The following is a 16,424-nucleotide window of genomic DNA, read 5'->3' on the forward strand; positions in this document are numbered from 1 at the left end:
ACCCATGCTGACTAAGCAGGGTCATTCATAACATTTCACATTCCGCAAACCTTATTTACTTCCTTTTTGCGCAAAACTTCCTTCTCCAAAAAGAGTCCGGAGACCCTCACTGCAGCAACCCAGAGCCCTTCAACTCAAATTCTGGTGTGAAGGTTGCTCAACAGCCCAAAAGGAGAGCTCTTCCAAAAAAATCAATATATTAATAACAATAATGATAATGATAATAATAATTATAATGATATGATAATCTCAATCTGTGGAGATATTTAAGAGTAGGTTAGATAAATGTCTATCAGGGATGGTCTAGACAGTATTTGGTCCTGCCATGAGGGCAGGGGACCGGATTCGATGACCTCTCGAGGTCCCTTCCAGTCCTAGTTTTCTGTGATTCTATGATAATACAGTAGTGCCTCAGAGTCCCAGCCATGTATCGGGACTTCATTGTAAAAAAGGTTGGACCTCCCTGGTCCAGCACTGTTGGGACCTGAATGAAACCAAATGAGAGAATTTGTCGGACCGGGGAAGTGTCCCCTGCCACCGACTCTAACCCAGCTGGCCCCCTGCCTCTGGCCCCTCCCCGTATACCCTCCACAGCCAGGCTGTCCACCCTGCTGCTGCTGGCCCCTCGGCCCTGACTCCGGGCTGCCATAGGTGGCCAGGGTTTTCTGCCCCATGTTCCACACTGCCACGGGTGGCTGGGCTTCTTCAGCCCCCAACCCCGTGCTGCCACAGGTGGCTGGGCAGCTCCAGCCCCTGGCTCTGTGGGCAGCCAGACTTCTTTGGCCTCCAGCCCCTCGCTGCCACAGGCTGCTGGGGTTCTCCAGCCTGGCCCCAGTATTGCTATGGGGCTACAGCCCTGCTGCTCCCGGCCAGGCTGCTGGCCCCTCCTGCCATTAGGCTCCCAGGCCAGGGAATGCTGGTTTTCAGAGGTGCAACCTGCAGGTGCTATATAAACACAGAATAAAATGATAGTCCTTAGCTGAGCAAAGGGGTTGCTAACTTTTGTGTAGTAACAACTCTTCAAAGGAGAAGAATGTTACACAAATGCCCTCAACACATTTATAAAAGGTTTGAAAAATATTAAATGTAAAACGAATGAGCTACAATCTACTGCCAAGCAGCCACTCCAGGGTGTGCATTATTTGGCCACCAGTGCAATTTTCAAGTTGTTAAAAGCCCAGGTCTGATGCCGAAGTTAAAGCTTGCTCTATTGTGGCTCATTACAGTTGTCAGAGAGCAGAACTATGCGGAAATGCACATACAGACCCACCCCTCTGTGCATTTCTATTTGCAGCATAGGTTGCTCTTTTTGTTGTGTGGTAATAACCACTCCAGCACACTGTACTTCATGCCCCTCTGCACTCACTCCTGGGGCTGACATTCTGCTACTGAAAGTGTGATTGCAGGTTCTGGTGAATAGCAGGCACATTTCCCCTGTGTGCTTGTCAAAGGCATTTCACAGAAGAATTTTAATGACAAGAGGCATTACTCAGTCCACTTTAGAAAAAAACACACTGTAGCTAGTTAATAATCCTTTTATCTGACACGTGTAACATGACATAATGGTGGCTGAGAGCAGCTGTGATTAAACCTGGGGCTCAAACCTGAGGCTCAAAGACTCTCCAAAACCTCTATGCAGGCCAAGACTGAAAGCCAGGAAGGTAAGTTTGGTGCTATGGGCTGTAATACTGTCATTTCCCCCAAACATGCAAAGGGCTCAGTGAAATGGAGGTGTGGCTGATCAGGTGAGGAGAATGACAAAGCAAATGACCAAGCTGGCTAGCAGTTTCTGTGTTTGCAAATGCAACAAGGCATCTGCCTGGGCACCACAAAATGGGAATTAATTCTCCAGCAGGCCACACCCACACAGGTGGAAAGATTTGTCTTAACAAGGCAGAGCTCCTGACTTGCACCAGGGGATTCTATAAAAGTGATCCCCTGACTACTCACTTGGATGTACTAGGGGTAGGAGAGGAGGTGATGGTTTGCCTATATGGTTAGGGACTGGGGCTCACTGCTGCTTAAGGAGAGCTGCATCTATTTTCTTTTTGTTAAACTATGTAGGCTATGTCTACACTGCAGGCTTTGCGTGCAAGAACAGTTGTTCTTGTGCAAAAACTTGCAGAGTGTCTACACTGCATGTGCATTCTTGTGCAAGTAATTTTACAGTAAAGTGTTGGAAAACAGGGCTTCTTGTGCAAGAGTTATTCCTTTCCCCATGAGGAATAAGCTCTCTTGCACAAGATCTCTTCCACAAGAAGGCAGTGTGGACAGGCAACAGGGGTTTCTTGCACAAGAAAGCATCCATGCTGCCATGGGTGCTCTTGCACAAAAGCACATGGCAGTGTAGATGTGCTTTTGCACAAGAACTCTTGCACAAAGCAGTTCTTGCACAAGAAGCCTGCAGTGTAGACCTAGCCTTCGACTGTTAGCTTAATAGGCTTTTTAAAAGATGTTGGTAATAAACAGCAGAGAGGGAAGTTCTCTTTGCAAGGCTTTTGCTCCTTGGTCACACTACCAATTTAGGTACATACCTTTTTAGATGGCAAATGAAAGGCACAGAGTTCACTTGGCCACATTTACTGCAGTCTCAATTCTAAAATAAAATGCACATGTGCATAATGACCTAGTTATCTTTCTCTCGTGAGTCAGTGCTTATTGGCTACTATACCCTGCTCTGGGCTTCAAGCTGGAAAAGAAACAATTTTCCTCTCTGTAAATTCCATTATGATCAGGTAACAGCTTTAATTTTTTTTCTTTCGTGGTAGAATGTGCTGTATTTAGACTTGTAGAAGAAGAATATTCAGCCTCCCATGAATGATTGATTCATGTTTCTTTAAATAAAAGACATTTGGAGACAAAATAGTGACACATGGGGAAGGGACTGAGCCAAGCTGCCCTGGAACTTTGCAGGCTTTCAGAATCTGGATCCAGACCTGAATTTTCTAAAGGGCTCTTTTTATCCTTTGATATCTTAGGTCTGATTCAGTATTACTATTGTGCAGATAACAGTAGAGATTAAACACCCTAACCAGGGTGGCCTTATACAAATACAAGACAGTCCCTGCTGGGAAGAACTTACATCTAAGTAGGCAGAGAGTGAGAAGGGAAACAAATATGCCATCAGCTAGAGGGTGTTGCCCAAGGTCAGGCTGCAGTTGAGTGGCAAGGTGAGGAACAAAACCCACCTCTCCTGATTTCCTTTGTAGTACCTTAAGCATTTATAACTGGGGCCCATCTCTCATTATAGTTGTATTATAAACCAAACCCCAATAGAGAGATACCAGGTGAAAACAAGGGCTGTGATGATATCCGCTCCCTCCCTCCCAGCCCTTTCCTAAATGAGCGATGCTAAGAAGCAGCATGCTGGTTAAAAAATTTACATTTCATGACTTTTTGGTGATTTGGCATCAAGCCATGCTGGGCTTCAAATACAATCTTGGTCTGCGACTCTTCTGTGTAAAAGCTTGTGTTATGCAGAGAAGGCCTCCGGTAATGATGCAATATTTGATGTATTATCGTTGCAGTGATTGCTAATGCTCCGTCTGTGGCCCAGCATATATCCGCATTGTTCTAACAGGTTGAGCTCATGTTTAACTCAGCTTATTCCACATTTTAGGCTAAATTACAGTGATGGAAGCAGAATAGGAATAAATTGTTTCACCCCAAAGACTGTGCTAAACTCTCCCAAGGTTATTTTCATTAAGTGACCTGATAACAAATTCTCTTCCATTAAGCTCATCCCCTGACAAAAGCTGTTATGCCGAATCCCTCAGAAGCCCACTGTCAGTTCTCACTTAACTGTATGTGCCTTTCCTGCATTTTATCTTGGTAGTGTCAGCTTCAGAAATTAAAACTACCATTTTTAACAACCGATGAAACCCTTATTAACATCTTCCTTGAGTTAATCCTCACAAGGCTGGGCTATTCACCCACTACATCATTGCCTTTTTTGATGATACTGCAATGAGTGATAATTGGGTTTTTTAACTAATTCCCATCCTATTTTGGAAAGATTGCAGTTTTCCCTCCCATGAACTCATTGCTCAACCTACTTCAGAGTTTTCAAGCAACCAGCAGAAATACTGTTTTATTCATCATTGGAAAGGCAACATTTGTAGTAAATAGTTGACAGGACCGGGAGAACAAGTGCTTGGATTCCAGTCCAGGCTGCAATCTTGAGCAAGTCACTTCACCTCTCTGATTCAGTTTCCTCCAGTTAACAAGGAAAAGATAATATGCATTGTATAGACTCATAGACTTTAAGGTCAGAAGGGACCATTATGATCATCTAATCTGACCCTCTGCACAATGCAGGACACAGAATCTCACCCACCTACTCCTGATTATTCTCTCACCTATATCTCAGATACTGAAGTCCTCAAATGATGGTTTAAAGACCCCAAGATGCAGAGAATCCTCCAACAAGTGATCCGTGCCCCATGCTACAGAGAAAGGCGAAAAACCTCCAGGGCCTCAGCCAATCTATCCTGGAAAATTCCTTCCTGACCCCAAATATGGCGATCAGCTGAACCCTGAGCATGTGGGCAAGACTCACCAGCCAGACACCCAGGGAAAGTTCTCTATAGTAACTCCTATCATCCCACCATTGGCCTATTTACCACCGATAGTGAAAGGTCAATTAGTTGCCAAGATCATGTTATCCCATCAAACCATCCCCTTCATAAACCCATTTAGCTTAATCTTGAAGCCAGATAGGTCTTTTGCCCCCACTACTTCCCTTGGAAGGCCATTCCAGAACTTCACTCCTCTAATGGTTAGAAACCTTTGTCAAATTTCAAGTCTAAACTTCCTGATTGCCGGTTTATATCTATTTGTTCATGTGTCCACATTGATATTGAGCTTAAATAACATGCTTTAAGAGCCATAGATGACAGTCACTCAATAAATGCTAAATAGTTATTCTTTTCCAGTTAGAAGATGAAGATTACTAGACGACACAACACCTCACAAAGCAATAACTTCCATCACTCAAGACAGACCACAGTGCAGAATCTCAACCCCAAAGCCGTTCATCTAGAAGAGCACATACGGCTGATCTAGCCACTGCCTGTTTTGTCATAAATTGAATTCAGAACCACAAGGGATTATTTTGAGGTTCTAGTTTGGACAGAGCTGGGAACAATGGTTCTTAGGAGATTTTTAGCCCAAGATGAATCCTGTCCTTTTTCTAGTCCCTTCTCAAGATTCACCTCTACTGTGGAGCCTACAGAAAATTGCTAGCTGACAACTAAAAATTGCTAGCTGATTGCTAGCAGGGATAACAGGAACAGGATCTGCTTATTAATTATTTACACCAATAAAAGAAAATCTTCCAAATTATTCAAATACCGACCCTGAGCATCTGCCTTTTCTTAGGGCAGTTACCCTCATCTTCTTACACCTACTTGTGGTATCTTCTTTTCACCTAGAAGGAACCACCTTTTACTATATCAGGGTTGGGAAACCTAAGGCCCAGGGGCTACATTCAGCCCCTGGCTTGCCTAGATCTGGCCCCCGAGGCTCAGGGTCCCTCCCCCCAGCATGCTGGCACTCCAGCTGCACTCCCCCGCCACTCTTCTGTGGGCTGGAGCACACAAAATCTACTAGACTGCCCCCACCCCAAGTCTCTGGTGTGCAAGGGGATTGTGGGGAGAGTCTTTCTCCTCATTCAGGGGCCACATCAGTGAGGGTTTGCTGGGTTCTTTTGTTTGTTTCTCACTGGCGTGTAGTCCCTAACTGATTTTTCTGTGGGTCAGCAGCCCCTGACCCAAAAAAGGTTCCCAACCCCTGTACTATGTGATTTACAACACCCTGCAAAATAAGGCCCTGATCTAATTGGCATAGAGGCACTCTTGGAATACTATTAAAAAAGTAAATAATAATCCCACGAGAATGCTCATCTTGTGACATTCCCCCCTATTCACAATAGCAGAAAGCACCTGAAATAAACAGAGCAGGCCTGAAATTCACAAGAAGAGTTCACAAGATTTCAGAGCCATCAAACTCAAGCTCAGGTGCCAGCTCTGATGCAGCTTCAAACCTGAATCCTGAATCTTCACCATCAAGACTGCACAGGTTTGCCCAAGCCTGTATTTCAGAATATATCACACACCCCTTTGCTCTGCCAATGAAACCAGACTTGACGTCCCATTTAATTCTTTCTCCCGTCTCCATGGCATTCTCTATTCTAGCTCCCTCTGCAGAGATGTGCCAGCCTCAACACCCTCCCCCCTGCATACATAGTCTCTCCTCACTCAGTTCCCTCAGAAATACTCATTTCCTCAATTCCCACAAAACCTAGCTCATTTCCAACACTTTTTCTAATCCACTATGATTTTGCAGAGTAGAGAATGAGATCAGGCAAGCCAAACAAGCTTGGACTCTTCTCTGGACTTCCCAGTATGTGTTGTTTTAGCTTTATTTACATCTTAGCCCGTGAAATCTTTGATCCAGGGCCAGGCTGCATTTCTGTGCCCTGTATAGCACAGAGAGTATTAGCATATTGATAGTGCTTGCAAATAATGAGTAAAAATATTAACCTGAACCTTACCTGATCTGGCTTCAAACATCAGCTACTCAGCTCATCTCTAATTCATAAATCAGCATATCACCTGGACTAGTGTAAAAGTCTGACATGAACATTTACTTAGTGTGGCTATTTCCCACCAATTAATTAAAATCTAGAGCAGTGGTCTCCAGCCTTTTTAACCGCAAGATCACTTTTTCAAACCTAAATACCCTTGTCCTGCTTTTTCCTGCCACATCTTTGAGGCCCTGTCACTGTTCCACCCCTTTTCTGAGGCCTCACTCTGATGGTTCCATCACCCTTCCTCCTCCATCCTCATTCACTTTGACCAGGCTGGGGTAGGAGTTGGGGTGCAGGCTCTGGTCTTGGGCTAAGGGGTTTGGAGTGTGGGAGGGGCTCCAGGCTTAGCCCAGGGTGGGAGATTGGGGTCCAGGAGGGGTGTCAGGGTGTAAGCTCTGGGAAGGAGTTTGGGTGCAGGTGGACTCATGTCTGGGGCAGGAGGTTGGGTGTGGGAGGAGGTTTAGGGCCAGGACAGGAGTTCAGGAAGCAGGCTCTGGCTGGGCACAGTTTAACTGAGAAGGCTTCCGGGTGGTGGAGCAGTGGAGTTAAGGCAGACTTACTCCTGCCATGCCCCTGCACCTCTCTTGAAAGCAGCTGGCACATACAGCGGTAGCTCCATTGTGTCATGTGCTGCCCCTCATCTACAGGCACTGAGCCCACAGCTTCCACTGGCCACGGTTCCCTATTATTGATCAATGGGAGCTGCAGAGTGGTGTCTGCTGCCAAGGACAGCATGCGGGGAGACCCCCTGCTCTTCCTTGCTCAGGGACTGCAGGGACATGCCAGCCACTTCCAGGAGCAGCGATTTCCATAGGGATAATTACTCCAACCATGACAGGTTAGGCATTTGAGAACCCACTATTCAAAGAATTAAATTTAAGCATAAGAGAGAAATGAAATTTACGAAATGCACAGACCAGTCAAAAACCAAAACTACCCCACTTTGCAAGCAGTAAAGAAGTAACAACAGCCCCCCCACATATGTGTGGGGTTGGAAGATGAGAGTGAAGGACAGTATGTGTGCTTGTGAGAATGACAGACACACGCAGTGTGTGAGAGTGACAGAGATTTGCATTGCCAAGCTCCCTCCATCCCCTTCTCTCTATATAGAGATAGGGTATAGGAGTGGAAGGAGGAGGGACACCCTGACATCAGCATCCCCCTTCACTCCCACATCCTGCACAACAGGAAATCAGCACGTGCTCCCTCTCCTGTCATCCATTTCCAGACAAACAGGCTAGGGACACCATGTCTACCCATCCTGGCGAATAGCCATTGATGGACCTAACCTCCATGAATCTATCTAGCTCTTTTTTGAACCCTGTTAAAGTCCTAGATTTCACAACATCCTCTGGCAAGGAGTTCCACAGGCTGACTGTGAACTGCGTGAAGAGACAGCAGTGAAGCACCAAGTATGAAGGGCTTGAAAACACATTTGAGGTCATTTAGGCATACAGTGACTGGGATGACTTTTCGGATCTCATCTCCCTGGCTGCATCCACGATACAGACTTTCTGTGTCTTTTTGTGTTGTGGGATCAGCTAATCACCAATTATAAGCAATTCCAGAGATACTGATTTCAAAGCCTAACCTGTTGATGGGCAGCCTAGGCTAGTGAATGGGCCACATGAGTGGCTCTCCATCATCTCAGTGGGCCGCAAGATTGTCCTAACCTAGAGCGTATCCCAAGAGAGGGTTGTTTTGCTCACTGCACTTGCATACCTAGAATTCATGGAGTGTGCAGACTGAACCATCACAGAGCTTTGATTGGATGCAGAAAGAGTGCACTGCTCGCACAGTCAATGCTGTGTGCAATCAGCACACAACTCACTTCGTGTGCCCTTTTTTTTAGATGTGTATCCCTTTAGTAATACCGGTAGGGGAAAAAAAATACGTGGAAGGAAACTAGCAGAATCTGACAACCCTGCTCATGGGCAATGGTAAACAAAATGTCTCATAGGCCACCAGTTGCCCACCACATCCCTAACATCTAGTCAGCTATGCCTGAGGAGGCTCGTTACAGGGCTAAGAAAGTGGCACTGCAGTAACACTGCATAAACACAGTGGCTGTTTTTTTAGAAGAGAGTACTTCATAGAGCATTAGACAGTGGCGTCAGAGTTGTAGCTGGCGTGTCATATTCTGTCCTGTGTTTAAGAATTGCAGTGTGGTCAAATAGACTGTCAAAAGAGGTCACTATTTATGGCTCTTGCTGCTATAATAACTCCTCTTTTGTGGGGGAAATCTGAGAAGAGAAAGAAGTCTGTAGAAGGGAAGGATTTTACAAATAGGGTACCTAAGGGCATGTTTACACAGCAGCGTTATTTCAGAATAGTGGGTGTTATTCCAAAATAACACAGTGAGTGTCTACATAGCAAGCCTGTTATTTCGAAATAATATCAAAATAATGGGCATCTTATTCCAGATTCTGTCATCCCCCTTTTATGAGGAATAATGCCTATTCCGAAACAGCTGTTTTGGAAGAGGGTGTGTGGAGATGGGGCAGATGGAGTTATTTTGAAATAAGTGGCCTCCAGGAAATTACACAGCTGTCTTGGTAGCCACTCTGTCCACACTCTTCAGAACTCCATAGTCCCCTTTCCCCTGTAGGTGTTAAAGCTGCAGGCAGAAGGGAAAGGGCTTGTGGCAGGAAGCAGGCCCTGACTGCATCATGCCACACAGCAGGACCCTGCGCAGCCTTCCCTGCTGCCATGGCTGGGCCCACCACTCCAGCCGAGCGCCTCACAGCTGCCAGCGCTGCCTCAGGCAGCTCCCAAGCCCTTGCCCAGGGCCAAAAGAAGAGGGCAACATCTTGGTCTGGTGTGGAGCTCCTGAATCTCCTTGAGATGTGGGATGAGGAAGAAAACCAGCAGGATCTGGTGCAGACATTTATGGCTGGATGGCCAAAAGCCTGGGCCACACAGGAGCAGGTACACATGAAGGCCAAAGAACTGCACCGGGCCTGCACGAAAGTTGCACTCCCGCTCAGGGGCGGCACCCTAGACCTGCCCCTACTACAGGCAGCTCCACTGCATCCTGGGAGAGGGTGCAGTCCCATCCCACCCACTTGTTGTGGACTCAGGGCTGGAGACACCCATTATGAGCCACCTGGAGGGGAGGAGGAGGACAACACAGCTAGTGTGGACATGATGCCCACCAACCAGGAAGTCATCCTGGCCCTGGAGCCAGTATCCCCCTCCCAGGATGTCAGCCAGGGATTGGATGATGGCACGGAAGGCCCGTTGGGTGAGTTCCATTATTTTCCGGTGCTCCTCACTCAGCCTGGGGATCCTACTGCAGCCCATGCATGTGGGGTGCACATGGAGTGCCAGTCCTCAGCACACAGCCCCAGGAGCCTGCCAGAAAGTAACCTTGTGCTCCTGCTCATAGGGGTTCTGGAGAGGCCTGCCCTACTCCCGACTCTGTGGTAGGACATCTTCCCACCACTAAGGAGGCTGAACGCTCCCAGCAGAGCCGCACACACCACATAGTCCTGCCAGCACTCCCAGGGCAGCATCTGCTCCCAGGCAAGTGTGGGGAGGCAGAGGACACCAAGCCCCTGCATGGGAACCCGCCAGGCGGAAGGACGTGGAGGGACCCCAGCAGCACCCTCCCCGGTAAGCAGTCTTCTGCTCACATGCACCTCCCCCTCTCCTCCTGTGGGCAGGGATAGAAATCCTCTCCCTGTGGGATGCTGCCACGGCCGGACCCACCGTGTGTGGGGCACGGAGAGAAGCTGAGCTGCCCTGTGGCCACCCCTCCCACCTGCAGGCTCCCGGTCTGGCTGGCACCTTCCTGTACCTGCTTGTTCCCGGGATGTGGGGGTAGTGAGGCTCCCCCCCGGGACATCTGTGCCCCTGTAGGAAAGGGCCCTCTGTGTAGGCCACAGATGACCTAGCTCAAAGCACATCACCTTCATCTGACCTGAGACCGTTCGGGCTTGGCTCAGCGATGAGGGCTGGCTGCAGGCACAGTGTCTCCAGGGTTGACTGCCCTTCTCTTTGTTCTCCACAGCTGCGAGAGGGGCACACTCAACACCTCCAGTGCCATCCTCCCGACCCCGCATGACCTGCAGGCGCAGGTGAGCCCAGGGTGACCTGCAGCGAGAGCACATCGCTCCCTGGACCAGCAGGACCACAGACTGGAAGCGGACCTGGAGCTGCACCAAAACACCTGGCAGGAGCTGCTGTAGCAGGGCTGGACCATCTGTGTGGTTTTCACTGCCATTCTTGATCGTCTGGTGGCTGCTCCTGCTGCCACTCCAGCTCCCAACCCTCCAGCTTCTCCCCCTAGCTTCTCCATGGCCACCAAGGCCCCCTACATCCGAGGCAGTGGAATCACCTCAGGCAGGCACCACTCCCAGCCCTACTCTGAGCTTCTCCCCCCCTTTCCTCCTCCCTCCTCCTCCTCCCAGGTTCTTTCCCTAGTCCCTCCCCAGTTACATTTACCCCAATAAAAAACCCCAGTTTATTGTTCCAAAGCCATAAGTGTTGTTTATTGTCTGTGCAAAGGAGGGGAGGAGAAGGGTGAAGGGAGGGGTGTGGGAGGAAAGCAAAGCGGGGCAATGCATAGGCCCTTGTGGGAGGCCCATAGGGGAGTGTCATTGTGGTCCTTGTGTGAAGCGCTTCCGCAGGGCCTCTTGGATATGCACAACCCCTGATGGGCCTACCAGATAGCAGCTGTGCATGGCTGCTCAAAGGCCCGGCCGAGCTGGTCGGCCTCTGCCCCCCACCCTGACAGGAACATCTCCCCCTTGTTTTCACAAATATTTTGGAGGCAGTGGAACCTCCCCTTCAGACAGCCGAAGGCGCCCTCCACAACCATGTGGGCCCTACTAAGCCTGGCATTAAAACATTGCTTGGTGGGGTCCAGGTGTCCAGTGTAGGGCTTCATTAGCCAGAGGGTAGGCTGTGCCCCTACAATGCACATCATCATGTCCACTTCCCCAACACTGATGGTGTGGTTGGGAAAAAATTGCCGGTGTGTAGCTTCTGGAACAGGCTGGAGTTTTGGAAGATGCCTGCATTGTGCGCCTTCCCTGACCACCCACCATAGATGTCAGTGACATGATCTCAGTGGTCCACGATGGCCTGCAGCACCACAGAAAAGTTCCCCGTCCGGTTGATGCATTCGGATGCCTAGTGCTCAGGGGCCCGGATGAGGATGTGGGTACCATCCATGCCCTCCCACCCCGCAGTTGGGAAAGCCCATGGCAGCAAAGCCAGGGACAATGGGGTCCACGTTGCCCAAGATGACAAGCCTCTGCAACAGGATGGTGTTGATGGCCCGCACCACCTGTAGAAGGAGACACACAGAGAATCACAGAGTTGCCAGGGGCCCTCGGGAGTTCCCGAACACAACCCACAACCCCCCCGCCCACACACACACACACACCAGGTGCAATCCCAACTTGCCCCATCTCCTGGCAAGGTTTTGCGAGGGCAGGACTAAAAAAACTTCAGGGAGGGAGTTTCCACCACCACCCCCTTCCCTAGGGAGCCCCATTCCAGCAGTTCGCCACCCTCCTGGGACCATAGCACAAGAACACCATACCTGCATGACCATGACCACGACAATCGACCTCCCCACACCAGACTGGTTCCTGACAGATTGGTAGCTGTCCGGCATGGTGAGCTTCCAGATGGGAATGGCTACCCGCACCTGGAGGGGGATGGTGGGTGCCCGGAGGACAGGGGTGAGCCACTTACACAGCTCCAGGAAGGTGTCCTTCCACATGCAGAAATTCTGGAGCCACTGCTGGTTGTCCCACCGCTCCATGATGATCCGATCCCACCAGATGGAATGGGTGTCCAGTTGCCAGAAGTGGCTGTGCAGGGGAAGGGAGGATGGGGTTGAGCTGCATAAGCAGCACATGGAGAGAGGTGAGGAAGTGCCCTGCAATGAGCTAGGAGTCCTCCTGCAGACCCATGAAGGCAGCCTGCAGTAATTGCATCAGAAGGTGCAGCATGAGATGTAAGACTGCTTGGAAGCAGGTCCGGCTCCATGGCAGGAATGTTGTGATGTCCACAAGGGCAACCAGAGCAGACAGTGAGAAGTCTTTGCTGTCCTCAAGGACGTAGGCAAAGGAGAAGAGCATGAGACAGCTGTACAGAAGGATGGATCCCTTTAAGCATGAGCCTCAGATACACTCAGGCATCAGCTACGGTATCCCAAAATAGCCTCACTGTCTAGACGTACCCTAAGTGACCTAACACTGATCAGTCTGGAATGAGCACTTCCTCCTTAACTGGCATGAGTGTAGTTATCAGTGGTACACTGCATAAGCTGCTCTCCCATCCTGATGAGAGTGAAAGAAGTAAGATGATGCAGCTGATATTTAGACAAACAGGAAGGGTAGCCAGAGCATGGTCTGTTTCCTGATCTCAGCAGGATGCTGTTAAGGATTAGATAGCTCGAGTTTATACCTCCTGCATTTTAAATTAAATTCAACCTTCTGGCTTGCTCTTTACTGAGGCAAGGGATACGATTTAAGAGGAACCTACTGGAACCAAAATCCAGTTTGGAATGCTCAGCTGCTGTCATAATGAAGTTTTAATTCCATTGATTATAAAGTAGCAGGAATTGGATTCTGTGCTGTACGGATTTGAATAACTGAATCCACTTTTATGTTCATGACTTTGGATTTATACAAACATATTTGAAAAGTGTCTTATAGTGACAAATTAAATATTGGATTAGAATTTAATTCTATGATGCTTCCACTCTACCACTTAATAAATTTATCTTCTATTATTATTAATTTACATAGTGCAGGGGGCTAGCTGAATAATATTTGTCAAAATCAATAGACCAGAGGACCAAATTTCAACTTTGTTTACATTGAGATAAATCCAGAGTAACTCAATTGAGTCACTCCACATTTACAGTGATATAAATGAGATCAGAATCTGGCTCACCTGGGGGGTTGGCATTCTTTTAAGTCTTGCCAAAGCCCAGTTGTTCCCTAGTTACTTGCTAGACATAACAACTATTCCCCAAGATTCTCCAGCAGCTGTTCAGAAACATATCTAGTAATGCTGATAAAAGAGTAATTCCAACTTAGCCCCTTTACTGCAGTCCACGTGGACTGATGTGTTAGTGCATATGAGAATTTTTTTTTACCACTTAAAAATATAAAGTGCTGTTTTTCACCTTGTGGGTTTTCATCTAACCATTTTAAGAGTTGATGGGAGCAGAAGTTTTGATGACAACAAAGACTAAAACCTGACAACTGTAGGCTTTTGTTTTTTCAACAGTTGGAAATTCATCTTGCTCAAGGGCCTACCGCTTCCAATCCTGTTTGGACTTTATCCAAAAGGTTTTGGAGCTCCATTGTACTTTACACATTGTACATTTTAAGCATTTTTAGAAACCCAGACATGCTGAAGTAAAAATACTGAATGGTTGGCAATTTGAAGAAATTATCAGGCATAGCTCGAAATGACATCTACTTTTCATGATTATTATTTACAATTTTTTTAAAGATTTACTCAGAAAAGACTATTGCATTTCCAGCCTTTTTCTATGGCTTCACCTGACCTACATATTCTCAATCAGACAAAATGGTAACAAGGACAAGATGTGCTAATACAATTTAATATCAGTGCTATCTATGGTCTTTTATGTCATCTTCTTTGTATGTAGAATGCTTTTGCCTGTAATTTGTTAATATATGCAAGCAGGGTATGAATCGTTGTGTTTCAGTGATGAAATATGTCACAGCTTTTGTTTAGAAAAGGGGCTTGTTTTGTTTTTAATTCCCACTTAACCATACTTCTATAAATTTCAGTTTTGATGACAAAGTAACATTGCAAACTCTGTGGTCACTTCAGGGCTGGACTTTATACAGTCTGACTCTGCCCAATGGTCTTCCACAAAGCAGATCTCAAAATGTACAAGTTCCATAGCCCGCCACTCATTTGATTTTGTTAGGCTAAGCAAGTGGTGGTTGTTATTACAATACATAACATGAAATTTGATACTACAAAGTGAAAAGGCCACAGCATCACTTCTGACAAAAAATAGCAATTTGAAAAATCAAAATGAGGAAGATCTTTCTTTGTATCATTTATCCAATACCTTTCTTACTTTGTTTTATTGTTATCATTTCAAAACCACATAGTTAATGACACATTTTAAAATACGTCTGGAACAAGATCTGACTCACCAATAGCATCAGAACTTTGGCATTTTCTTTCTGCATGGTGAATATTCAGATGCAGCACCCGAGTCCTGCTCACATGCCCATGATGCATGCTGCCCTGAAACATCTCAATTTGGCTGCTGTGCCAACACACTCCTTTAAGGTAGAGTCAAGTTGAGAATGGCCATTGGACAGTCTCTGCAGGATTTCCACTTAACTGGTAAATAGAGGTGGGAAACAGTGTTCCCCATAAGTTGAGTGCTTCGGCGGCCACCCAGGAGAGATTTAAATGCCACCTACCTGATTGGCAAAGTGCCCACAGCCAACAGCATGCCTTGGTGCACATAAAAATTTATTCTGTCCATGGATGGAAAAAGTTAGAGGGAACATTGGTGGGAAGTATCACTGAAATAACATTCTCAGCCCCAGAGTCAGAAGGAATGAAATGTCTTGTCATTAACAAAGCCAGCATAGGAGGCATTGGAAGGTTTAAGTTATTGTCACAGTGTGGGGGCAGGTGAACTTCAAGGTTAGCTATGAGTATATCTGGTAGTCTGAGCAGACCTAAAGGAATACTGCCAAAAGCACCTGTGAGCTGGTGCCTTGCAATGTGACTGGACCTGTGACAGGGTGTGCATACCCCACAGTAGAACAGCAGAGGGGGAAACCCTGTGGGCGGAGGAAGTCCCACCCCTTTGGGCATGCTCCAAGTGCTGGCGAAGTATAAAAGGCCAGAGAGCATCTCAGTCTGGCCAGCAAAGGGGAAGGATCTCTAGACAGAGCTCCAGTTCTGCTACAGCCCGCATCCCAGATAGAGGGAGCTGAAGTTCCAGAAGGCTGCCACTACTCAGCCCCAATGGAGACCCAGGGAGAAACCACTGCCGGGGAGCTGGGAGACATAACATATGTTCACATAACAAACAGATTGATCAATGACAATTATTTGTATGTGCTGCTAGCAAGTGACACAGGGCCATGTTGAGGTATTAGGAACACTCTCTCAAATGAGTAAAGTTCCTAGTGCAGTGCCCATTATAGTTCCAATTCCCTGACCCTTTTGCCTGTTTTTGAGGCAGGGAGTGTTTCATCTGTACAGTTTTTGGCAGAAGGGACTTGAATATATTATATAGAGCGGACGGACACTAAGGCCGTGTCCAGACTCAGGGGTTCTTTCGAAAAAAGTACCCTTTTTTCGAAAGAACTTCCCCTGCGTCCAGACTCAAGCCGCATTCTTTCGAAATTAAATCGAAAGAACGCGGCTTTTCTTTCGACGGCGGTAAACCTCGTTTCACGAGGAAGAACGCCTTTTTCGAGGGAGATCCGTCGAAAGAACGTGAGTCTGGACGGGGGGAGCCCTTTCTTTCGAAATTATTGGCCTCCAGGAACAAGCCCTGGTGGACAATCTGGGCCATGGGTTGCACGTCTGTGGTTCCTGGCTGCAGCCATTCCTTAAAGGGACAGGCGCACCCTCACAGCCACTTGTTGCAGACAAGGAGCCAGAGCACACGGCGACCTTGCTGCAGCATGTCACAGCCCCAAGAGCATCCTGGCCCTTCCTCCGAGCCTTCTGGGGACCCAGCCAAGGGCTCCAAGCGCTGGGCACCATCCTGGTCCGGCGCAGAGATCAAGAGCCTGCTGGAGCTCTGGGGAGAGGAGGAGGCCTTACAGGCCCTCAAAAGCCGGCGGCGAAACGC

General features: G+C 47.7%; 1 protein-coding gene across 1 annotated transcript in view; it reads right to left on the bottom strand.

Annotated features, from left to right (window-relative positions):
- The window catches only part of TRPC5 (transient receptor potential cation channel subfamily C member 5), a 113,112-nt gene that overhangs the window by 80,499 nt on the left and 16,189 nt on the right, over window positions 1-16,424 (bottom strand). The window lies entirely within an intron of this gene.

This window comes from Pelodiscus sinensis, chromosome 13 (assembly GCF_052426305.1).
Source record: "Pelodiscus sinensis isolate ZL-2025 chromosome 13, ASM5242630v1, whole genome shotgun sequence".
Classification (NCBI taxonomy): domain Eukaryota; kingdom Metazoa; phylum Chordata; order Testudines; family Trionychidae; genus Pelodiscus; species Pelodiscus sinensis.